At 39.7% G+C, this 25,317-nt stretch overlaps 2 pseudogenes; one reads left to right on the top strand and one right to left on the bottom strand.

The window, feature by feature from the left end:
* The first annotated feature begins 10,178 nt into the window (after positions 1-10,178).
* Positions 10,179-25,317, top strand: part of LOC141567359 (uncharacterized) — an 18,272-nt pseudogene continuing 3,133 nt past the window's right edge.
* On the bottom strand, positions 16,482-18,867 carry LOC141567200 (protein phosphatase 1 regulatory subunit 12A pseudogene; annotated as a pseudogene).

Genomic DNA, 25,317 nt, shown 5'->3' with positions numbered 1-25,317 from the left:
GCACTAAACATATTGTAGTGAACATAATGAATGGGTTCCTGCACAAGTGGGAAGGCAGACTGCATAATATAAATCATATTTCTTATATTACATTAAATTGACCCATTCATGTCAACTGTAAGCTTTGTGTTTTTTGAGAGGAAGAAGTTGTTTTTCAGGTGACCCCCCTTTCTTGCTTCTCCTCCACTTTCCATTTTTTCATGCCCTTCTCATCCAATTCAAGGCCCTTGCTGAAGTCAGGCACATAAGCTTCACCCCAGGCTCTAAGCCCTCCTTCCCCGCCAATGGCAAAAATAGCCACTGCTTCTCCCCCTGACTGGCGACAGATAGCATCAAGGCAGGGTCCCTGAAGGGGAGGACCTATCCTCTCACACAGGTCTAGTCTCTCATCGTGTTTTGTGGGGTGCACAGGGTTGGAAAGATGACGGGGAGCCCAGTCTCACTGGTGTTATTTGCTTGGCCAGCTCAGGCAGACCACAATGAAAGGTCCTTATTTTTAGGCTGTGGCCTCCAGCCCCGGATCAGGCGCTGGGAAACATTAAATGTGTGTCGCATGAGAACTCTGGCTTTGGCATCAGAAAAACCTGGGTTCGAATCCCAGCTCTGCCTCTTTCTGGTTGTTTCACCTTGGGCAAGCCATCTTTCCTCATTGGTAAAAAGGGGGTTTTTGTATGGACTGACATAATGCATATGAAAACTTTCAGTGCAGTGCTTGGGATATATTTCTTACTCCTTAATAGAAATAATTATTATTATTAAAGGTGTCAGTGATGACCCCAAGTATCTTAGCCATGAACTCATAATCATCCTGAATTCATAAACATCCTAGAGGGCACAGAGCCTGGACTCTGGCCCTCAGCATCCTACCATCCCGTTGCTCCATTAAAACCCTCCCTGGGGCTGGCCCGGTGGCTCAGGCGGTTAGAGCTCCAAGCTCCTAACTCCGAAGGCTGCCGGTTTGATTACCACATGGACCAGTGGGCTCTCAACCACAAGGTTGCCAGTTCAATTCCTCGACTCCCGCAAGGGATGGTGGGCAGCGCCCCCTGCAACTAAAATTGAACACGGCACCTTGAGCTGAGCTGCCCCTGAGCTCCCGGATGGCTCAGTTGGTTGGAGCATGTCCTCTCAACCATAAGGTTGCTGGTTTGACTCCCGCAAGGGATGGTGGGCTGTGCCCCCTGCAACTAGTAACGGCAACTGGACCTGGAGCTGAGCTGTGCCCTCCACAGCTAAGACTGAAAGAACAACAACTTGAAGCTGAACAGAACCCTCCAAAACTAAGATTGAAAGGACAACAACTTGACTTGGAGAAAAGTCCTGGAAGTACACACTGTTCCCCAATAAAGTCCTGTTCCCCTTCCCCAATAAAATCTTTAAAAAAAAAAAAAAAAAAAAGAATTACAGGCTAGATCCAACTTTATAAAAAAAAGAAAAAACAACCCTCCCTGCTCTCCGTAGCACCACCTGTGATTCTACAACTCATCACAACTCTGCTCCCAGAGCGGTCCTCGTAGTTTCTGGTCTCCTTGCCCTTTCTCCACCATGGATCACATGACCTCTAAAGGCGCCATCTGATTTTGAAAGTCTTTGACTAGTTTCCTAGGGTCTCCTTGGGACAGTCAAGTACTTTGTGTGCAAGATTCTGACCTTATCCAGAGGTCAACAAAGAAGAGGAATGTGAGATTTTAGGATGTTAGAATACACTGAAAGAATAGCATGCTCTCCTCACGTGGGTACAACGTCTGTTCAACGTCTTATTTGTATATAATAACTAAGATTAACTGAGTGCATGTGGGTTAGGCTCTGTTCTAAGTGCTTTGAACAGACTATTTAATCTGTTAACAAGATAACAGATCTTGTTTACAAACCTATAAAGTACATATAATATAAATTCCATTTTAAAATTTAGGAAACTGGGGCATAGGGAGGTTACTAACCCAAGCTAGTAACATAGGGTTTCATTTCAGACAATCTGGCTCTAGGGCCTGCACTGCTATATGACACTGCACTGAAGCCCAAAGAGTGAAGGAGACTGCCCAAAGTCACACAGTAATTTACGCAATGATCTCTGACCATTAAGCCACTCAGAGAGTCAGATTGCAGGCAAAACTAAGCCAAAGGTTAAAATAGCCTGGCCTCTCCCATTCTACATCCTCCTTCCAGCCCCTATGGGCTATTTATTTAAAGCCAATAGACGTAGGGTGTGGCCTTATGGGTAAGTGGCAAGGCTGGCCTGGTTGGGCTGGCCCCACAGTAGTCAGCCCTCCTTAGAGGGAAGCCTGGCTGCCTCTCCCACCCACCCACACAACAGAAGCACAATCAGACAGGGTGGAAGTGCCCGGGGTGGAGGTGGGGGCAGGACTGGAGCAGGAAAATAGAAAGGGAAAAGGGCAGAGGCCAGGATTAGGGAGGAGGGATGGCGTGGAGGGGAAAAGGGAAAGACAAACACGTTTAAATACACAGTGTGTGCCAAACACAATGCTAGGCATCTTCCCATACAGCCTGTGAGGAGGGCCCCATTGTTACCCCCATTTTTTTTTTCTTTACAAGAGAAGTTGAGACTCAGAGGGATAAACTACCTGCCCAAAGTTATGAGGTGTGTCTACTTTGAAAATGTACCCCCTTTCCTTATAGAAGAAAGGAGAGGAATGACAGGAGAAAAGAAAGGAGGCGAGCCATAGTGGGGAGAAGGGAGAAGCAGGTGAGGGGTGGCAGACTTGGCACTCCTCCTGGGAGGGCAATGGGCCCACAGTTGTCCTTGTATCCCAGAAGGCTTGCTGGGCAAATGTTTATGAGAAACCTCAATATTCGGGACCATGACCTCCCAGCCTGTCTGTCCCTGCCCCGTGACTGCTCCTGGATAAAACAGCCTGTTTATTAACCCCAGGACACTGGCTCCTCTGCCGCTTAGCTTTATCTCCTGGGATGGGACAAGCTTGGAAAGCAGGCGGTGCCTGGCCAAGAATTTCCCTACTGGGTGGTGTGACTGCTAGGAACTCGATGACCGTTGTAGAGCTGGGCCAAAAGGGGCCACAGAGAGCATACATTCTGTCTGTGTCCACTCCTTGCCAACTTGCTCAAGGCTGCATAGTGGGTTAATGGGCCCTAAAAGCCTTTGACCCAAATGGCTGCGCCTTTAAGGGAATGAAAGCTTGACTCCTCATTATTTTCTCAAATGACCTCCACCATAAGAGCACTGTGGTGAAATCAAATGAAATAAACCATGGCTATCAAGGCACTGGGCAAACTGAAGCCCCCTGAGCACCCGAGGCCTTGTCCCCTCGTCCAGTCCCTCCATGCCACCTTCATTCAATCCCTTAGGACAAACTTGCATCATAAGACACACACATTTACCCACCCCATGCTTACCACCACTCACCACGTCTCAGCTGTGAATGACAGTTACAATAGCATTGACCTATTTGGTTGGTGGAAGTTTGGCACAGTGCCTGGCAGCTCTGTGTGCTCAATCAGTGTTAGCTGCATCTATTCTGGGTGTCCCGGCCTCTCACAGCAATGCTCTTACAAGGGACCTAGACTGGGAATATTTCTGAATGGGAGACAAGCAACGAGGCAGGTATTTGCTGTGGCTGGAATGGGAAGAAGTGAGTTTCATAGGCAATTTGAAGGATTAGAATGAGGACACCCAGAACCACCACTGTGGAATTTCTAGCAAAGGTACGGTATGTCCAAACACAAGAATTAGATGAAAAGTCTTAGGATATTTACAACTCAGAACAGAGCAAACACAGTCTTAATCCAGGGCAAGTTGTGGGGCGTGGTGACCTTTCAAGGACACAGGATTTTGTGGCTATAATTGAAAGGTGTTAAAAACTAACTGAGCCCACAGGGCTCATCCAGCTGGCTGCCTCTGCAGGGCTGGTGAGTGCAGTGGATCCCCCCTCCACCCTGTACTTCCAGAAACTTCTCCCAGTGTTCCCAATAATATTGCCCTACCCCAGAGTCTTGGAATATGTCTCTCTCTTCCATTCTCTCTTCTTCCCATTGAATCTCTATATATTTTACTAGTTTGAGAGTTTTTATTCACCTAAGTAATACGTGATTGTATTCTTGTAAGATTAAAACTTGACAACTAAAGCTAAAATCCCTTTTCACCCCTCTGCTCTCTTCTCCTTTAGCATAATTTGCAGTGTGCTTATCCTTCCAGAATTCTCTCTCCACACACACACGATTTAAAATATGTGACAGCATATTTTTTAACTTTGTTTCTTCTTTTTTCATAAGTAGTATTACACATATTGTGCTGCTCACCACTGTATGTTTTAGAGATGTGTCCATGTTCATATTTTTCATCTACTTAATTTTTAACTGTGGCACCATGTGGATGTTTTATGGTTTATTTACTCATTCCTCCCTCACCCACCTTTCAATGCTGCAAACCATGCCTCTGGGAATAGCCTTCATACACCTTCTTGTGCGCATGTGGTTTTATTTCTCCAGGACAGAACTCTGGAAGCGGAATTACAGGTTATTTTTAGTGCATGCAGACCCAGGAAAAGGTCCCGGGACTGAAAATCTACCTCTTTGCTTACAGCAAAGGGCATGGAAAGACCAAAGAAAGAGGCTGGCCACTTCAGTCTGGCAATTAATAGAGTTTATTAAGAGAATCTTACGCAGGAGGCAAGTTTTGGGTGGCGGCAAGACAAATTGATCCCTGCATAATTGCAGGCACCAAAGAACTATATAGAGTAAAAGGGGTTATTCACGGGTCCTAGCACGTGAGTGCTACCAGGTATGGGAAATTACTTTACGTGCTTGACCAGGTCAGGACAATGGCCTGTTCCAGGAACTGGCATGTACCAGGAGGAAGGGGAGGAGAGGTGCTGGTTTATGTCAGAACAGGCATCGATTACTATCTAACAGTCTCCAAGGGGCCATTGCTGTAAGCAATCTCCGTTCCGACCCAAGTCCAGCTCACGGGTCAGGCAGTGGTCAGGTCTTGGAGCCGTCTCTTCTCAACAGTTATCCCCTGCTGAATCTCAAGTATAGATTGTCCCTGGTCTGCTCCTGGGGTCGTTTCTCCTGATTCTAAGGTACCACATCTAAATCACCAGCTTGCTATCTCTATCTCCCTACTGAGCATCTCTACCCAGAGGTCCCTCAGGTTCCTCGGTCTCACATAAGAAAAGTGACCTCATCTTTTCTCTCCCCTCAGCCCCTCTCTTGATATACACTCTTATATCCTCCCAGTTGCCCAAACCTGGAAATCTTAACCATAGTTCTTCCCCCCACACACACCCGTATCTAATGAGACGTCAAATCTTGTGGATTTTATCTCAGTAATATCTTTTAGTTCTCATTCCTTCTTATCTTTAGCCAGGATTATTTTAACAGTCCTTTAACTAATCTCCTTGTTCTCTTATGCAATGCACCAAAGTAATCTTCATAAAGCACAGGTTATGTCATTCTCTGATTAATACCCCTGACCCCCCAAATAGAAAGGATTTTCTTGGCTTGCTATTCACAGACTTCTGCAATCTGGCTCAGTGTTCTCCCTATAGTTTTTATCTCTTTAGTTTCTTCCTCTTTCACACTGAGCCCCTTGTATTCCCAAATGTGCCAGTACTTCTTGTCTCTAAGACTTTGTTTCTGTGTTTCCTCTTCTCGGAGTCTCTCTCTGAGCTCTGCCTGCTGAAGGTCTACCATCGCTCTAGGTCATGCCAAACAGACATTAAGGATGTGGGTTGCAGTGTTCTGCCAGTTTCTTAATCTCTCTGACCACCAATTTTCTCCTCTGTAAAAAGGATATACTATCTCCCCGGTCTATGGGGAACTTTTAATGTGGCTGTGCATATAAAGCACTTAGCACAGTGCCTTTTACAGAGTAAATGCTAAGTCAACCGTAGCTCTTATTGGTATCACGCCTCTTCTATAAAGCCGTGCTCAGCCTCATTGTCAAAGAGTCTTTCCTGCCTTCCTGATGTCTCTCTAGTCTGGTGGGCATTTAGTTATTCAGTTATTTTTAGGTATAAGTCTGTCCTCACACTTCTGTCCCACAGAGGGGCAGGGATCCTCTTGTTTATTTCTGAATAGTATCCCAACACAGTGCCTAGAAGTGAGTTGAGTTGAGTGTAGGGAGACTATCTTACTGTGGTCAACTTGGGAAGCGCGGTGAATGGAGAGGGCCGGCTATGTGGGATCAGAAGACTGCTTTGAACTCCACCTTGGCACTCGCTGGTTGGTGAGCTTTTGTATGCATTGCCTGCTCTCCCCACACCCAGGTTCCTCATGAATAAAAAGGGGAAAATATTAGTATCTGCTCCCAAGGTTGGGGTGAGCTTACCTATGCAAGAACTTTCTAGTTTGGGGTTTTTTGTTTTGTTTTGTTTTGTTTTTAAATCTTAGCTTGTCTTCTCACGGTAGCCTGCTTCCCCCTTGTGGATAACATTCAAATTGCATATTAAAATCAGTCTAAATAATGCAGGAGCCAGAGTTTTATCTTAGCATTGTTTATGTTACTGAAACATTGAAAGCAAACCAGGTCTCCAAATATTCTTCACACTGTCTTCTCCAGGTGGCTCATGCTTAAATGTTCATGTGCTTAGCTCTTCCTGATCCTGCCAACTCTGTCTTTTTCCATCATGTGAAAACAGATTTACGGAGCTATAGTTCACATACATTCATCCATTTAAAGTGTACAATTCAGTGGTTTCAGTATATTCACAAATATGTGTAACCATTACCACAGTCAATATTAGAATATCCTTTTCATTACCTCAGAAAGACATCTATACCCTTTAGCTAGCATCCCCCATCCCCTCATCCTCTCCTGCAGTGCTAGGCAACCACCAGTCTACTTTTTGTCTCTGTAGAATTGCCTGTTCTGGACATTCCATATAAATGGAATCACCTGATATGTGGTCTTTTGTGACCGACTTCTTTCACTTACCATAATATTTCGAGGTTCATCTGTGTTGTATCATGCACTTCATTCTTTTTTTTTTTTTATGGCCGAATAATATTTCATTGTATAGATAAATAGCATATTTTTTTCTTATCCATTCATCAGTTGATGGACATTTGGATTGTTTTTATCTTTTCGTTATTGTGAATAGTGGTGCTTTGAACACATGTATATGAGTTTCCGCATGACCTTAGGTTTTCATTGCTTTTGGTTATACACTTAGGAGTGGACTTGCTGGGTGCTATGGTGACTCTATGTTAAGTCATTTGAGGAGCTTCCAGCATGTTTTCCAAAGAGACTGCCTCATTTTATATTCCCACCAGCAGTGTATGTTGTCTACAAGAAACTCAAATATAAAGACAATTCCTCCCTCCCAATCCCTTGTGACACTGTTATCATTCATTTTACGTATCCATAGGCTGTCATCAACCAGTATATTGTCATTACTATTTTTAAAACTTATTTGATCAATTAAGACTAAGTAAAAGAAAAGATTTTGGTTTGCCTCCATTTATTCCTTCTACAATGCACTTCCTTTCTTTATGTAGATCTAAATTTCTGACACCTCATTTTCCTTCTTTCTGAAGATCTTCTAACATTTCTTGAAAGGCAAGTCTAGTGACAAACTCCCTCGATTTTTTTTTTCTGAGAAAATATTTCTCCTTAACTTTTGAAGGGTTCAATATCTCTTTTGTGACACTACTTCTGACACCAAATGTGAAGGATTTTCCTATATCAGGTCTCCAATACCAACTGGATGTCTAAAAATCCAGTTAAATTTTGACACTAGCCCCTGGAGTTAGTATAGTCTATGTGAGTTAGGGTCCCAGTCGCACAAGACTGCCCCCTTCAAACACCAGGCTATCCAAACTTCTGTCTGGCCAACTACAAATTCAGGGGTTCTAACACCCCCCCCCACCTCTGTTTTGATAATTTGCTAGAATGACTCAGTGACTCATAGAACTCAGAAAAACACTTTCCTTGTGTTTACCATTTTATTATAATGGATGCAGTCCAGGAATAACCAAATGGAAGAGACGCATAGGGCAAGGAAAGAAATGGGGGTGGTATGTGGAGTTTGTATGTCCTGCCTGGGTGTGCCACCCTCCCAGCACTTTATGTGTTCATCAACTTGAAAGTTCCCTGAATCTCATTGCTAAAGTTTTTATTACCGAGTCTCCAGCTCCCCTTCCTTCTCTGAGGCTTCCCACCTCCTAACCATGTGTTTGGTCCTCCTGGTGACCAGCGCATCCGGAAGCTGTCTATGGGCTTTACACTTTTCAAATTGTCCCACAGTGCTTAGATGTTCTGCTCTCTCTTTTTTTTTTTTTCATTCTTTTTTTCTCTCTGCTTTTCCATTTAGGAAGTTTCTGTTGGCAAACTTTCCAGCTAACAGAGGCTTTCGTCATGTCCAGTCTGCTCATGAGCCCATCAAACACATTCATTTCTAGTGCAGCGTTTTTGTTTCCTAGCATTTCGTTCTGCTTCTTTCATAGGGTTTCCATCTCTCTGCTTACATTACCCATTTGTTCTTGAATGTTGTGCGTTGCCTGCCTTGTAATTTTTTGTTGAAAGCTAGACATTATGTATTAGGTGACTGGAAATGAGGTAAATAGGCATTTACTGTGAAGTTTTATGTTTACCTGGATAGGAGTTAGGCTGAATTTAGTGTTTGCTGTAGCTGTAAGTGTCAGAGACTAAAATTTCCTCTAGTGTCCTCATTTTTGTCTCCTCTGTTGTCTTTGCTTCCCCCAGAGACTCCTGCTTAAATTGCATCTGCGCTTTGCAGTTACGTTCGCTTTAGCCCATTGTGATTATACAGGTGATGGTAATATGTGGAGGGAGGGGCGCATTCTCCAACCCTGTGCTTAGGTGTCAGTCTTTCTGTGGCCTATCCTCCTGGGCTGGGACCTTTAGAAGTGCTTTCAGTTTCTCCTGCCTCCCAGGAGAGATATGAAGTTTAGAGGGGACTAGCTAGCGTTGGGTATTTCCTTTCCTCCATGTCAAAGGCTAGAGGGGGGTGGAATTGGGTGTTTCTCTTCCCTCAGGTCATTTAGGCTCTGGTAAAATAGTTTTTTGAAGCAAGTCCTTTCTTTAAAAGAACAGAATGCTCTGGGTGTATTTCAGAATGGTTCCTTTTATGCTCCCAGCACCTGAAGCAGGAGGAAACTTTTCTCCGAGCCTCATCCTGAGAACCTGGTGCGGCTCCTGGAGGTAAAACTCAGGAAGTTGTGGGGGTCCATCCTAAGATTGAGCCCCTAGAATTTTTTAACTCTTGTGCTAGTTGCAACAATTCATTAATTGTTGGGGGGCCATCCTAAGACTGAGCCCCTAGAATTTTTTAACTTTTATGCTAGTTGGAACCCAACAATCTAAATGTTCCTACCGATACTGGCTGCACTGGTGGGCTTCTGCTCCCAGTAACTTCTCAGTATCTCTCCCTTTCTCTCTAGTGTTCAGGGCAGTGGTTTGTCACGTGACCTCAATTCTTTGCAGGATCCAAGAAGAGTTGTTGATTCCAGTTTGTTCAGATTTTTTTTTTGCTGTTGTTTTGAAGATGGTCATGACAACTTCCAAGTTTTTTTCCTCCCCTTCTTCTACCTTCCCCCCCCCCCACTACAGTTCAAGCTGTTGTTTTTCAGTCTAGTTGTATAGGACACCGCTCCCTGGCCCATGCTGGTATTATGAGCCTTGCAGTCTCCCAGGCTGAGGCAGTCAGTCACCAGTCTTCAGTGGGCTGCTCACAGCAGCTCTCATCAGCTCATGCTGGCTGCCGGCCATTCACACTGGCTGTGGGCCACTCATGGCAGCATGCGATAGCCCACATTAGCCCACAGCAGCCCAGCTCCAGGGAGAGCCATTGTTCACAATCTTAGCTATAGAGAGCACAGCTCACCAGCCCATGTGGGAATCGAACCAGCGACCTCAGCATTAAGAGCACAGTGTTCCAACCACCTGAGCCACTGGGCCGGCCTAATGAGGTTCCATTTTTAATTAATAAAGAAGGAACAGGTTGATTTCTAAAGTGACAGATATTCATATGGAAATTTACAGGATATCTATCCCCCACCATTGAATGAATTTTATTTTTTTAAATAAACAATCCTCTCTGGAAAAAGTCTCTATACTTCTGAGTTGTAAAATCCTTATGAAAGTATTTCTTACTAATCTATTACAAGGTGAATTAGGATATTCCAAATAGATAGAAATGGTGCACAGTACAGCAAGCCCCCTATCATATCATCGGATCATGTCGTACTTATAATTTGTATATTCAAATTATTAAGTACTTCAGTGAAAAAGAGCAGCAGTATGTGTGTTAGTTTGCTACAGCTGCCATAACAAAATACCATAGACTGGGAGGCTTAAATCCCAGAAATTTATTTTCTCATAGTTCTAGAGCTTACACGTCCAAGATCAAGGTGTTAGCAGGGTTGGTTTCCTCTGCAGCCTCTCTCCTTGGCTTGCAGATGGCTACCCTCCTGTTGCCTCTTCACATGGTGTTTCCTCTGTACACCTGCGTCCTTGGTATCTCTCTGTGTGTCCTATCTCCCCTTCTTATAAGGACACCAGTCATACCGGATTAGGGTCCATCCTAATAGCCTCCTTTACACTTAATTACTCTTTAAAGGCCCTATGTCCAAATACAGTCCCATTCTGGGGTGCTGAACTTTAGAGCCTCAACATAAAGAGTTTAGGGGAAGAACAGCAACAGCATATAAGAAGCGGGTAATTTAGTCACCAGAAACTACTTTTTAAATTGTGGTAAGTGTTCTAAGAGGCCAAGGCTATTTTATTTTATTAAAACTCTCATAAGATGTCTATCTCATATTTAAATTTTTATGTAAATAACAATACCTTTGTAATACTTATTGAATGTCATGTTTTTGTTAAAATTCATACTGCCTTAATAGAAGCAAAATGGTATTATTTAATGTGGAAAACCTTGGTAGATGACATTCTATATATAATTCTTATTTTATATTCACAATTATGTGAGCTTCACATATGCAATTCAAACACATATATGATTTATGTTGTATGGTACATAATATAATGCAGTGCAGCTAGGAATACAATGCTTTCATATCTTGCAGATTGTCCATATATTGTCTTCTAATTTTGTTCTGATTAGTCCAGTTGTTAATATATCAAAAAATTTTGTGGTCCACAGTGATATACCTTTAATAGGCAGGTATACTTGCTGTAATATGGTCTAGAAATACTTTGGCATCACATCTGGAATATGATTTCTACAGAAACCAAGCTACTTTTTTTTTTAAAGATTTTTTTTTTACTGGGGAGGAGGAACAGGACTTTATTGGGGAACAGTGTGTACTTCCAGGACTGTTTCCAAGTCAAGTTGTTGTCCTTTCAGTCTTAGTTGTGGAGGGCATAGCTCAGCACCAGGTCCAGTTGCTGTTGCTAGTTGCAGGGGGCGCTGCCCACCATCCCTTGTGGGACTCCAGGAGTCGAACCAGCAACCTTGTGGTTGAGAGGACCTGCTCCAACCCACTGAGCTATCTGGGAGGCAGATCAGCTCAAGGTACCATGTTCAATCTTGGTTGCAGGGGGCAGAGCCCCCCATCCCTTGCAGGACTCCAGGAGTTGAACTGGCAACCTTGTGGTTGAGAGCCCACTGGCCCATGTGGGAATCAAACTAGCAGCCTTCAGAGTTAGGAGCATGGAGCTCCAACAGCCTGAGCCACCAGTCTGGCCCCTACATTCTTTTTAAAATATGTTTAATTAATAGCTTCTTCTTAGTAAGACTTGATACATAATAAGGTTTGATTTCTACTAAAGGCTTTCTGTCACTAATTTTTAGTTGAAGATACTCCCACATTAATTTCTCTTTTAAGAAATTTTTTCTTTATGAGTCCTCTTATGTCGACAGAGGGCTGAGCTATGTCTGAAGGCTTTTCTACATCAATTGCATTCATAGGGTTTTTCCCCTGTATGGGTTCTGTGATAAGGTCAGACTTCTCAGAAAACGATTTTTTACACTCATTACATTCAAAAGGTTTCTCCCTCATAGGGATTTTCTGGTGTCTAATAAGGCATGATACGTCACTGAAAGCTCTCTCACACTTGTTACATACATAAGGTTTCTCTCCTGTGTGTGTTCTCCGATGTACAAAGAAGTGTGACTTCAGACTGAAGGGTCTCCCACATTCATTACACACATAGGGTTTCTCTCCAGTATGAGTTCTCTGATGAATGTTGAGGTGTGATTTTTGGAAAAAGGCTTTCAAACTCTCATTACATTCATAAGGTTTCTCCCCAGGAATTCTCTGATGTTCAATGAGGTGTGATTTATGGGAGAAAGCTTTTCTACGTTCAGTACACTCATAAGGTTTCTCTTGAGTATGGATTCTCACATGTATAATGAGATTTGATATCTTGCTGAAGGCTTCCCCTCACTCAATACCTTCAAAAGGCTTTTCTCCTGTATGCGTTCTCTTGTGTATAACGAGGTCTTACTTCTGCAAGAAGAATTTCCCACATTCACTGCATTCATTCTTTCTTGTGTATCTTCTATTACCACTGAATAAGTCTAAATAGTTCAAACTCCTACCATAAGAGTCAAATTTTTGGAGTCTTTTTTGGAGTCTTTGTTTTAAAGAAACAAAGTCTGTGCTCAGAAAAAAATATATTTCTAAGTGCATTACGCTTGTTACCCTTTTCCTCAGTCATAGTTTTTCAGTCAATGAATGCAATGTGCCTCAGAAGTGTTTCTTGATTCCTCTGGAACCTCTCTACATGGTCATGAACTTGCTGGACTTCTAGAAGGAAGCAAAAGAGACTATATGTTGGTGAATATATTGGTGAATATCTCTGTATTATGGCTTATAACGTTTCACCCTATTGTGAAATTGAATCTTTACTTTTAGGGCTAATATCCATATATAAAAGAAACACCAAAACTAAATGGAATCACCCCCACACACACACCCCGAGCTTTGTAAGAAAACCACAACTTTTTTCTTTAATTGTAGTAAAGAAACAGAATACAGCAATGAATACAAATATATCAGGCTATATGCAAATGGGAATTTGCAAATTGGGCAGGTGTAAGGGAGAGGTGTGGACATAATCCCAAGAAGTAGTAAAAAGTAACAAAAAGGACAGCTGTGATAGGTCAATGGGGAGAGCCCACCTAGGAGAATTAAAAGTGACTGGAGTGAAGTGGTGATTAGAGAAAACAAAGGAAGGCCTGGATGAGGAGCAGAGAGATCTGAACTGGAGCCCCGTCAACTCATTGGTGGACTGCTGTAGTTCAATATTCACTTGTCTCTTTGCTTCCAGTGTCTTTGAGCGCCAGTCTATTTATCCATCAACATGAACTGATTTTTCAAAACCATCAATTCCACTTGCAAACAGGAACATCTTTGTAGCCAGTGTTTCAAAAAGTGGATTAGCTCTAATACCAGTCATTCATTCGTGTATGGTAGTGAGGGACCATAAAAATTACCATGGAAGCCAAAACTTTGTGAAATAATTTAAATAATCAATGGGAAAAAAGTATCATTGTTTTGTGACCTGTAAACTTTTTTGTCAGAACATAAAAAACTATCTTACTCTTGGTTATAACCGTATAAAAAATAAAAATATAGTAAAACTGTTTAGTACTCTGCAATGTAAAACATTGAAAATATGTTTTATTTCTCTTTGAAAATCTTACATAGACTAGCTTGAGCAGTACTTGCCTTCTTATCACTGTATAATTTATGATATGGAATGAGCCTGTTTTCTACGTCTTAATGAATTGTCATACTCTTTTCTAAGTTGGATCAGCTTCCAACATTTTAGCCATTGTGCTTTCAGTGTTGTGAAATATGTCCAAGATAATGTGGCTAATTGACTAGGTATCCTACCTGAGGTTTGGTGAGCTTCTTTGATGTGTAATGTTTTTCATGAAAGTTGGTAATTTTAAAGATATTTCTCCCAATTTTTTTTGCCGCTCTCTCTCCCCTCTTTCTAGCACACCAATTATACATGTGCTGGAATGCCAAATATTGCTCTACAGATTGCAGAGGTTCTATTTATTTTTTATATAATCCTTTTTTGTTGTTGTTCTTTGGGTTGGATCATTTCTAGTGATGTATCTTCAAGTTTATGATTCTGATTTTGCTTTCTGCTTTCTCAAATATAATGAGCCCCCTGGTGAAATTTTCATTTCAGTCTTAGAATTTTCATTTGGTTCTTTTATTTTTTAATTTATATAAAATAAATGTTACTCTTTCTTTAAATTTTGACAAAGGCATAGAAAAAGTTAACTACATCCACAATCATGACGTGATAAAGCTCCATCACTCTCAAAATTTCCTCTTGCTGCCTCTTTATAGTCGAACTGTTTTTTTCATATAGTTTTTTCTCTTTTAAAATTGCCTATTCGTTCATTTCTTAGCATCTTTTCTCTCAATTTTTTGCAATATGTTTGTAATAGCTTTTTTGAGGACTCCTTTTGCTAAACCCAACATTTACACCTACTTAGAGTCAGTTTCTATTGACTGATTTTATTTCTGAGTATAAGTCACCATCTCCTGTTTCTTTATATGTCTAGTAATTTTTGGTTGCAGACTACATGGTAGATAATACGTATGTTGTGGTGTCTCTGAAATTTTCTAGTCCTGAGGGTTCTTGTTTTTGTTTTAGAGGCACTTAACTTGCTTTGACTCAAACTGTGACATCTGTGTCTCCCATAGAGTGCCATCACTGATGTCTCTGCTTAGTTTTGTTTGTTTGTTTGTTTGTCTTTAAGCTAGGCTCTCTAAGGGATTCCCAACACCTGCACAACATAGAGGTGAACTAGTGATTTGGACAGAAGTTATATCAGACATCTAAAGCCCGTCTGGCTTCTACTCTTTGCCACCTGAGTTGTGCATGTGTCAGAATGCTTGACAAGTATAGCAAATTTGCAAGTCTGTCTAGACATTCAATCACTGCTGGGCTCTTTGCACAAATATTTTAGCAGTCAAGTAGGGCTATAAGGAGAGTTCATTATCTCAATCTTTCTATAACTCTCTTGCTTTCAAATTCTCCCTGTTAAATTTCTAGCTGGTTTACTATCAGCATTAAACTGTACCCAGTGGATTTGCATTATCTGTCAATACAAATTGACAGATAGGGATGGGAGATGGGAAAACCCTAGGAAAGAATGCCACAAGTTCCCCATTCTTACCTAATGAAGTACAAGTGTTTGGTGAGTAAATACTTTTCAACTTGTGACCTGCCCTTGGTAGTTTTCCAATGCCCTGAACGATAGTTTTAAAAATAATTTTATTCAGTTTTATACCTGTTTTCTGAGGGGAATTCCATGACTACCTCATTGTTTCCACTGTAGGAGTAAAGTCCATCTTTAATCACTCACCTGATAAACTTACATGTTTTATTGTGTTTTAAATGGCCTATTGCCCTCCCAATTCTCCATCTTCATGGACCATTCTGGAGCATCCACTTGTTTGACCTCTTCAGTCCTCTACTAAATCTTTATATCTGTTTTCTTTTATTTCTTTATTCTTTCAGACAGAGATACTACACTTGATACTCCTCAATTGGATATACTTGAAGGTGTTCCTTCTATTAAGAGATACTGGAAAAGTGTCACAAGGGATCATTCATTGTCCTCCATGTGAAAGGTCTGGCAAGGTGATGACCAGCTGGAGAAAGATCAGGAAAATCGAGAAGACCTTGTAGGCAAATCATGATCATCAACAACAAAACAGTTATTGAAGAGTCAGGCCATACATATAATGCATTTGGGAAAATATTTTATGACTGTACAGAGCTAGCTACTTCAAGACAAAGAATGTATAAATGTGATTCATTTGAAAAGAGCTTGAAACCTAATATAAACCTTTTCTGTTGTAATAGGGGTTAGGCTAGAAAAACACTGAGGAGAATTTTGAATGTGGGAGAACACCTAGTTCTTTCTATTCTAAGCATAAAAAAATGTATAATGGAGTGAAACAGTGAAAATGGTCAGTATGAAAAGGTTATCAACAATAAACAATCTTTTATTCAGTATGTGAATATTGAAACTGGGGAGAAGACCTGTTTATGTATTGAATGTAGAAAATCTTTTCTTAAAAAGTCACAGCTTGTTATACATCAAAGAATTCATACTGGAGAGAAACATTATGATTGCAGTGCATGTAGGAAAGCCGTCAGTGAGAAGTCACATCTCATTGTACATCAGAGGACTCATACTGGGGAGAAACCTTATGACTGTTCTGAATGTGGAAAAGCCTTCTCGCAAAAATCATCCCTCATTATACATCAAAGAGTTCATTCTGAGGAAAACCATACGAATGTAGTGACTATGGAAAAGCCTTCTCCCAGAAATCACTCCTCATTTTACATCAGAGAATTCACACTGGAGAGAAGCCTTGTGAATGTAATCAGTGTGGAAAGGCCTTCTCCCAGAAGTCACATCAGGTTATACATCACCGACCTCATACAGGAGAGAAGCCGTATGAGTGTACCGAATGTGGGACAGCCTTCTTTGAGAAGTCCCTCCTCAGAAGGTGCAATTTTATTACTCATCCCTTTTTTAATTCGGAAAGTTTGCTAATAACTCTGACAGGGCCCCATTTTTACCCTTTAGCCTCTGGTTGTCTGCTTTTAGGTCTGGTAACATTTGGACTCTTCTTCCATTTCAGATATTCTTCTTTCTGAAGCTCTTCATCCCTTTTTTTCTATTTCCAATAGTGACCTCTCCACAAATCTTTTCTTATCGCTCGGTGGCCTTTTCCAATTAAAATTTACAATATGTCAGTTCCCTATTTGTATCATGCAACTGTTTTCAGGTTTTCATTTTCAGCTAGAATTTGTTCATAAGGCTTTTTAAAGTCCATTGAATTATCCTTTTCTAGCCGGCTACTGTAAGGTTTTCTTTATTCTAAGTAACTGTATGATCCAGAGCAACCCAGCAAGGAATCAGACTGATCACTAGCTGATGTGGAACTGGTTTCACATCTAGAAATGGAATCTGTGTAACTTCCTTATTTCAATCCTCTTCTGTATGATTGTTGTTCTTCATTCTCATCACTACCTTGTTTCTCATATGAAACTTTGGTAGATCTTTTTGTCTCTTGGTCGCCATCATTCTCTGATTTAGGTTGTAATTTAATCTTCTTTTTCCTGTTCTCTTTTTTCCCCCTCTCTTACTTTTATTTTTTGTTTGTTTGTTAATACTCTGGAGTAAAGAGAAGTCATACCTATAAGACTATGTGGCCTGTTTAGCTGTTTAGTTGCTTGACGCATAGAGTGAACTGCTCATGGTAGAAAGCCAAGAGGTGGAGTGGTTGAACTTCAAGTTGATTCTAGTCTGTAGCACTGATAAATCTCATATGTTCTGGAGTGCTTTTGTTTATATTCATCTCTAGATGTTTCTGACTCCTTTTCTTCTCTTGATTTTGTGTTTCTTTTTCTCTTTTTCTTCATTTTCTTGTTCTCTGGTTTAGGTAGAACAATTTATTTCTATTGTGTTTTTAGCTCCCTGAATATCATCACTGCCACCCCTTGTTTTGATCTTGATTTCCTTGCTTGTCTAGATCTTGCTTCTCTTTGGGAATCAAACTCTTTATCTCTAACAGGAGTGATATATGATCTGTGTCTCTCTGTGATCTCTGATGTGGAAGAGAGGGTGCCAGAGGCAGTTGTAGTTATGGTTATTTGTTTAGATTTCTGATTACTTATTCGATCTTCTTACTAGTTCTGGGCACTCAGATTTTCTTCTTCATGATTCAGTGCTGGTAAGCTCTGGGTTTGTAGGAATTTGTCCATTTCAGCTAGATTATCCAATTTGTTGGTATACAGTTGTTCATAGTACTCTCTTATAATGTTTTTGATTTCTGTAAAATCAGTTAAAATGTCCCCTCTTTCATTTCTGATGATAGTTATTTGAATCTTTTCTCTTTTTTTCCTTCGTCAGTCTAGCTAAAGGTGTGCCAGTTTTGTTGATCTTTTTGTTGATCTTTTTGTTGATTTTCTCTATTGGTTTCTATTGTCTATTTTGTTTATCCCAGCGCTAATCTTTTGTATTCTCTTTCTGCTGGTAGCCTTGAGGAGCAGACCCTCTTCATTGCCATTATCTATTATTTTACCACGGGAGAATTATATTGCATTATGATTCTTGTTCATGACTGATTAGATCAGCCTTTTCTAAGCCTAGCCGACCTGCATATGTGACACTACAATACTCCCCCAAGTGTCACTAATCACCTTGCTTTATTTCACTTTTTAATGGCATGCTTGTCATATTGTAATTTATTTTGTTTATTTTTCTTGTCTGTCCACTTTGGTAGCATTTAAGCATGACTGGGGCAGGAATATTTAGTTATATTATAATGATAAAGTTCAAGCTCTAGAAGAATGCACGGCATATAATAGCTGTTCACGAAATATTTGTTGAAGGACTAAATGATAGAATGAATAAACAGTTTTACTGGTTTAACAACCTGTGTGGAATTATATTCCAAAATTTCACACATCAGAAAGTTTATAAAGTGCGGGTAAGCTGAAATTAAGAAAGAAAAGAAGAGAAAGTTATTCTCATTTTGGGAAGATAATCTAAATCTTTCTTATTTGCTACGACAGTTGGTTAGAGTAATGATAAATCTGTATACTAGTAAGAAGAGCATTTCAAAAGCTTTGAGGTGAAAATGACTTAGGAAAGAACAAAGTGGTGGCTAAAGTGGAATGAATGAGAAGAGGTATTTAGAATCACATCAGAAATGTGAGGAAGGAGCAGAGGATGTAGGTTTCTTTTTTAAGCAAATTTATTGAAGTTTAATAGACACACAATAAACCGCACATATTTAAAGCGTACAATTTGATAACTTTTGGCTTATGTATACACCAGTGAGACTCACTGCAATCAAGGTAACGCACGTGTTTATCACCCCCAAGAGTTCTTACCTTTGGTAGTTAGTCATCCTTCGCCAGCTCTCAACCCCATGCTCAGGCGGCCATGGATCTGCTTTGTGCCCCTCTATTCTTTTGCATTTCCTGGAATTTGATGAGGTGGAATCACAAAGTATGCATTCTTGTTTTTACTGGTTTCTTTCACTCAGCATATTAGTTTGAATTTAATCCAATTTGTTGTATGTATCAAGAGTTCATTCTTTTGCTGATTAGTATTCCATTGTATGGTAGTTTATCCATTTGCCTGCAATGGATATTTGAGTTACACTCAGTTTTTGGTTGTTACAGATGAAGCTACTGTAAGCATTCCTGTGCAAATATTTGTATGCACATGTGTCATGGATACTGTATGTTGTATGCACACATGCCTAATGCTTATTCTCTTGGATAAATATTAGGAATGGAATGGCTGAATCATATAGGTTTATGTTTAAAGCAAATCATCTATTTTCCAAAGTGATGGCACCATTTTATATTCCCACTAGCAGTGTGTGTTTCTCTACATCCTTGCCAACACTTGGTAAATATTAGTTTTTAAATTTTAGTCATTTTATTAGGTGTGTAGTGGTATCACACTGTGGTTTTAATTAGCATTTCCCTGATAACTAATGATGTTGGGCATCTTTGCATGTTTTTATTTGCCATCAGTAGATCTTTGGTGAAGTGTCTGTTAAATCTTTTGCTCAGTTTTAATGGTTTGGTTATTGGAGTTCTTCACATATTCCGGCTTCAGTTCTTTGTCAGAAATGTGATTTGAAAACATTTTCTCCTCATCTATGGCTTATCATTTCATTCTACTGGTGTCTATTGAAGACCAAAATCCTATTTGTTATTTATCATTTTATCGTTTATGCTTTTAGTGTCATTACCTAAGAAATTTTGCCTAATCCTAAGTCACAAGGGTTTTCTCCTATATTTTCTTCTAGGAGTTTTATAGTTTCAGATTTTATATTTAGGGCTATGATCCATTTTGAATGAATTTTTTTTGTATATGAAGAAAGGATTATGGTTCCATTTAAAATATAGATATGTAATTATTCCAGCAGCATTTGTTGAAGATACTATTCTTTGCTCCACTGAAATGGCTTTGTTGAAAATTTGTTGTCATTATGTGAGTTGAATCTGTTTCTGAACTATCTATTTTGTTTCATTTATCCATTTTTTTTCTTTCTTTACACCAATAACACGCTGTCTTGATTATAATAGATATTTGTATGTCTTGAGATCAGGTAGTGTTGGACCTCAAACAAATTTTTCTTGCAAAGTTGTTTTGGCTATTCTTAGTCCTTTTCATTTCTATAGGAATCATAAGAATCATCTTTTTAATTTCTTTTCAAAAGCTGCTGCAATTTTGAATGGATTGCACTGAACCTGTAAATCAATTTGGGGAGATTTACAATAATGAGTCTTCTAACACATAACACAACATAGTCCTTTCATTTATGTCTTTTTAAATTTCTCTTAGCAATATTTTATAGTTTTTATTGTACAGCTGTTTCACATCTTTTGTCAGATCCATCCCCAAGCCTTTTATAGTTAAAGAAATCTGTAGACATTTTTATTTTAATTTCTGATTGTTTATTGGTAGTAGATGGAAATACAACTGATTATTGTATATTGATCTAGTATACACTTACTGATTTGTTCTAGGGGCTTTGTTTGATAGAATATATCAGATTTCCTACATAGAAGATCATGTTATCTACAAATATTGTTTTCCCTTCTCCTTTCCAAACTGGACATCTTTTATTTCTTTTTGCTTTATTGCACTGACTAGAACCTATAGTACAATGATGAATAGAAGTTTTAGGAGTGATTCTTTCCACTTTATCTTCATTGTCAGGATTGTTCTCATCATTCTAGGGCGTGTTCCTTTCCATATAAATTTTAGAATAACCCTGTCTAAGTCTCCAAAAAAAATTTGCTGTGATTTTAATAGAAATTTTATTAAACCTATCGATCTTCACTAGCTACTAGGGAAATACAAATCAAAGCCATAGTGAGATATCACTTCACACTTGTGAGAATGGCCATCATCAATGAGACAAATAATAACAAGTGTTGGAGAGGCTGTGGAGAAAAAGGAACCCTCATACGCTGTTGGGGGGAATGTAAATTGGTGCAGCCACTATGGAAAACAGTATGGCGGTTCCTCAAAAAATTAAGGATAGAATTGCCATAAGACCCAGTAATCCCTCTCCTGGGTATCTACCCAAAAAATCTGAAAACATTTATCCATAGAGCTATATGTACTCTGATGTTGATTTATGGTGGCCAGGACATGGAAACAACCAAAGTGTCCTTCAATAGATGGTTGGATAAAGAAGATGTGATATATATACACAATGGAATACTAATCTGCCATAAGAAAAGATGAAATAGTGCCATCTGCGACAACATGGATGGATTTTGAGATTATTATGCTAAGAGAAATAAATCAGAAAAAGTCGAAAACTATATGACTTCACTTGTATGTGGAATATAAAGCAAAGCAACAAAGGAACAAGACAAACAAATAAAGAAACAAAAACTCATAGACACAGACAACAGTTTAGTGGTTACCAGAGGGTAAGGGAGGAGAGGAATAGTAGAAGAAGGTAAAGGGGATCAAATATATGGTGATGGAAGGAGAACTGCCTCTGGGTAGTGAACACACGATGTGAGATATAGATGATGCATTATAGAAATGCACATTTGAAACCCATGTAATTTTGCTAATCATTGTCACCCAAATAAATTTAATTAAAACCTATAGATTAATTTGGAGAGAATGAACATCTTTACTGTTATGAGTCTTCAACAGTGGACATGGTATGTCTCTCTATTTATTTGATTTCTTTCAACATTTTGTGACTTTCTGACAATCCCATACATGTTAAGTGTAGGCCTAAATATTTTTATTTCTTTGGCATGATTGAAATGTTATTACGTTTTTATTTCCATATGTTTATTGTTAGTATATAGAAATGTGATTAACTTTTATGCATCTGTGACTTTGCTGAACTCACTAGATTTAGGGATTTTGGTAAATTCCTTTGACAATTATTCATGTCATTTGTATATAGGGACAGTTTTATTTCTTTCCTTTTTCATCACTCTGCTTGTAATTTTGTTTTCTTGTGTTATTTTACTGGGTAGAATTTCCTGTGCTGTGTTGAATTAGAGTAGTGAGAGCAAACACCGTGGTCTTATTCCTGATCTAGTGGGGAAAGCATTCAGTCTTTCATCATTATTATGTATACTGTAGGGTGTTTTTTTTTTGGGGGGTGGGGGTTGGTAGATGCTCTTTACAGGTGGAGGGAATTCCCCCCATTACTCTTTTTTTTGGAGAGATTTTATCACGGTTAGGTGTTGGGTTTTTGTCAAATGCCTTTTTGTGTGTGTGTTAACTGATATAATCATATTCTATTTCTTTTATCGTGTCAATAGGTGGGTTCCATTGGTTAATTTTCAAATTTGGACCAGCTTTGCATGCCTGAAATACATCCCACTTGGTCGTTGTGTATAACTACTTTAATAGATTGTTGTGTTTGGTTTGCTAATATTTTGTTGAGGGTTTTTGCGTCTAAGTTCGTGACACATTGGTCTGTAGTTTTCTTTCATTGTACTGTCTTGGTGTGATTTTGGTAATAATTTCCTGATCAAATTATTTGGAATGTGTTCCTTTTTTTCTGTTTTCTGGAAGAGGCTGTGTAAAATCGATTTTAATTCTTTAAATTTTGTTAGAATTCTCCAGTGACATCTTTTCTTTTTGCAAGGTCTTTAATTAAGGATGAATTTTTTTATGTAGTTATGAGACCATGCAGATTATCTCTGTCAACTTGATTGAGCTTTGGTATTCGAGGAAGTGGCCCATTTCTTGTACCTTGTCAAATTTATGATGTTTAAGTTGTTCATAATTTTCTCGTATTACATTTTTAGTGACTATTAAGATCTATAATAACTTGTTAATATCCAGGTCTGCAATTTCCAACATCTCTTCCAATTCTGGTCTTTTGTTTCTTTGATTGATTTTTCTCCTCATTATGAGTATCATTTTCGTTTCTATACATGCCTGGTAATTATTGGCTGATGCCAAACTTTTCTGGGTGCTAGAACTTTTGTGTTCCAATAAATATTTTTGAAACCTCTCTGCAGTTCAGTTGTTATTTGGAAGCAGTTTGATACTTTCAGGTCTGATTTGTTAGATGGCACCTAAACAAGATTTTTACACAGAGTGAATTATATTTCCTAGTATTGAAGCAGCACTTTTTGAGTACTCTGCCCAATGCTCCATGAAACGTTTTTCCAGTTTGGCTTGTAGGAACAGGTATTAATCTTGGCTTTTTGTGAGTTCCAGTTACTGTTTCTCATTCTTTTCATGTATTTCTTTTCCCAGACTCTGATAGTTTCCTTACCTACATACACTGACCAATAAATATTCGGATGAATACTTGAAGTGGACCCTCTGCAAGTCTCTGTAGTTCCCCTTTTGTGCAGCTTTCTCCTCTTTGGTCCTCTGCTCTGTGACTTCAGCTACCTTGGTCTTTCTGTACTTTTAGCTCTTTCTCCTCAACTCTGGGAGTCTGATGGCCTCTATGTGGGCTCCCCTTCCCTATGTTGTGTCCTGGAAATTTTCTCAAGGCAGTAGACTGAGCAATTAAAGGGGTCACCTCATTTGTTTCCCATCTTTAAGGACGAATGTCCTTCATTGTCTGATGTCTAATGTCTTGAAAACTGTTTATTCATACACTTGTGTGGTTTTTCCATTGCTTCAGGTGAAAGTACAATCCATTCCATTACTTCACTTTGGCCAGAAGCAAAAGTTTGGAATTATTTTCTAAGATTTAATTTTGTTTCATAATTTTTTTAATTTTTTGTGTTTCTAAAGTCAAATCAACAGAGCATTGTACATTAAAAGAAGATTAGGTACTATCTCTGTCCCCTCTATCTTATTTCCTGTTTCCCTGTGGTAGAAAGTGTCTAAAGTGGCCAGCAATGATTCCTACCTCCTGGCATTCATGGCCTTTGTAAGACTCTCCATGTGAATAAGTCGTTCCCAACCAATAGGACATGGCAACATTGAGGGTATATCACTTCTGTTATTAGGTGATAAAAGATATTGACTTTCTTGTTTTGTTAAATAAGCAAGTTGCAAGTTGGAGAGTCCTGCATGACAGGGTACTGTGGGTGGCTTCCATCCAACAGCCAGCGAGAACGGGAATGCTTGAAGTCCAACAATCCTTGAGGCATTAAATTCTGTCACCAATCATGTAGTTGAGCTTGGAAGTAGATCTCTCCCCAGTTGAGTCTTCAGATGAGACCCTATCTTGGGCCAATACTTTGATTATAGATTTGTGGGAGACCCTGAAGCAAAGGACTCAGATAATCCATGTTCAGATTCCTGACCCACAGAAAGGGAGACAATAAATGTGGGTTATTTTTAAGCCACTAAGTTTGGGAATAAGTTGCTACATTTCAATATAGTAGATAACTAATAGCACCCTTTATATTAATAGATAGTATTTTATTTAATGGTTTATTCTTCAGTTATTTGCTTGTTATTTTTAAGGTAAACATATATACATTTGATCTATCTATCTATCTATCTATCTATATATTTATTTATTTATTTATTTATTTTTTAAAGATTTTATTGGGGAAGGGGAACAGGACTTTATCGGGAAACAGTGTGTACTTCCAGGACTTTTTTCCAAGTCAAGTTGTTGTCCTTTCAATCTTAGCTGTGGAGGGCACAGCTCAGCTCCAGGTCCAGTTGCCGTTTGCTAGTTACAGGGGGCACAGCCCACCATCCCTTGCAGGAGTCAAACCAGCAACCTTGTGGTTGAGAGGACACGCTCCAACCAACTGAGCCATCCGGGAGCTCAGCAGCAGCTCAGCTCAAGGTGCCGTGTTCAATCTTAGTTGCAGGGGGCAGAGCCCACCATCCCTTGCCTGACTCGAGGAATTGAACCAGCAACTTTGTGGTTGAGAGCCCATTGGCCCATGTGGGAATCGAACCGGCAGCCTTTGGAGTTAGGAGCACGGAGCTCCAACCGCCTGAGTCACCGGGCCGGCCCACATTTGATCTATATTATTCACAGATTCCATATCTGCAAATTCACTTTCTTGCTAAAATATGTTTGTAACCCCCAAATCAGTACTCACAGTACTTTGACAGTCATTAGCAGACATGCACAGAGCAGTGAAAACTTTGAGTTGCCCACATTCCCAGCTGAAGGTGAACAATGGGATGCTCTCCCTCTTCTTCCAGCTCGCAAACAGAGAGGACCAGAGGATGGAGACAGCAGGGGCAATGCAGAGCAAGAAACTCCAGCTACGGGACCAGTGGATGGAGTTTGAACCCAACTCTAGCACCTGTTAGTGGAGTGACCTCAGGTAAATCACTCAATTCTTCTGAACATCATTTTCTCATTTGTAAACTAAAGAAAATAGAATCTACCAGGATGAGTTGATTTTAA

The sequence above is a fragment of the Rhinolophus sinicus genome, linkage group LG10, assembly GCF_036562045.2.
Source record: "Rhinolophus sinicus isolate RSC01 linkage group LG10, ASM3656204v1, whole genome shotgun sequence".
In the NCBI taxonomy this organism is placed as follows: Eukaryota; Metazoa; Chordata; class Mammalia; order Chiroptera; family Rhinolophidae; genus Rhinolophus; species Rhinolophus sinicus.
The sequence above is the reverse complement of the archived record's forward strand: the minus strand, read 5'-3'. Positions and strand labels throughout refer to the sequence as shown.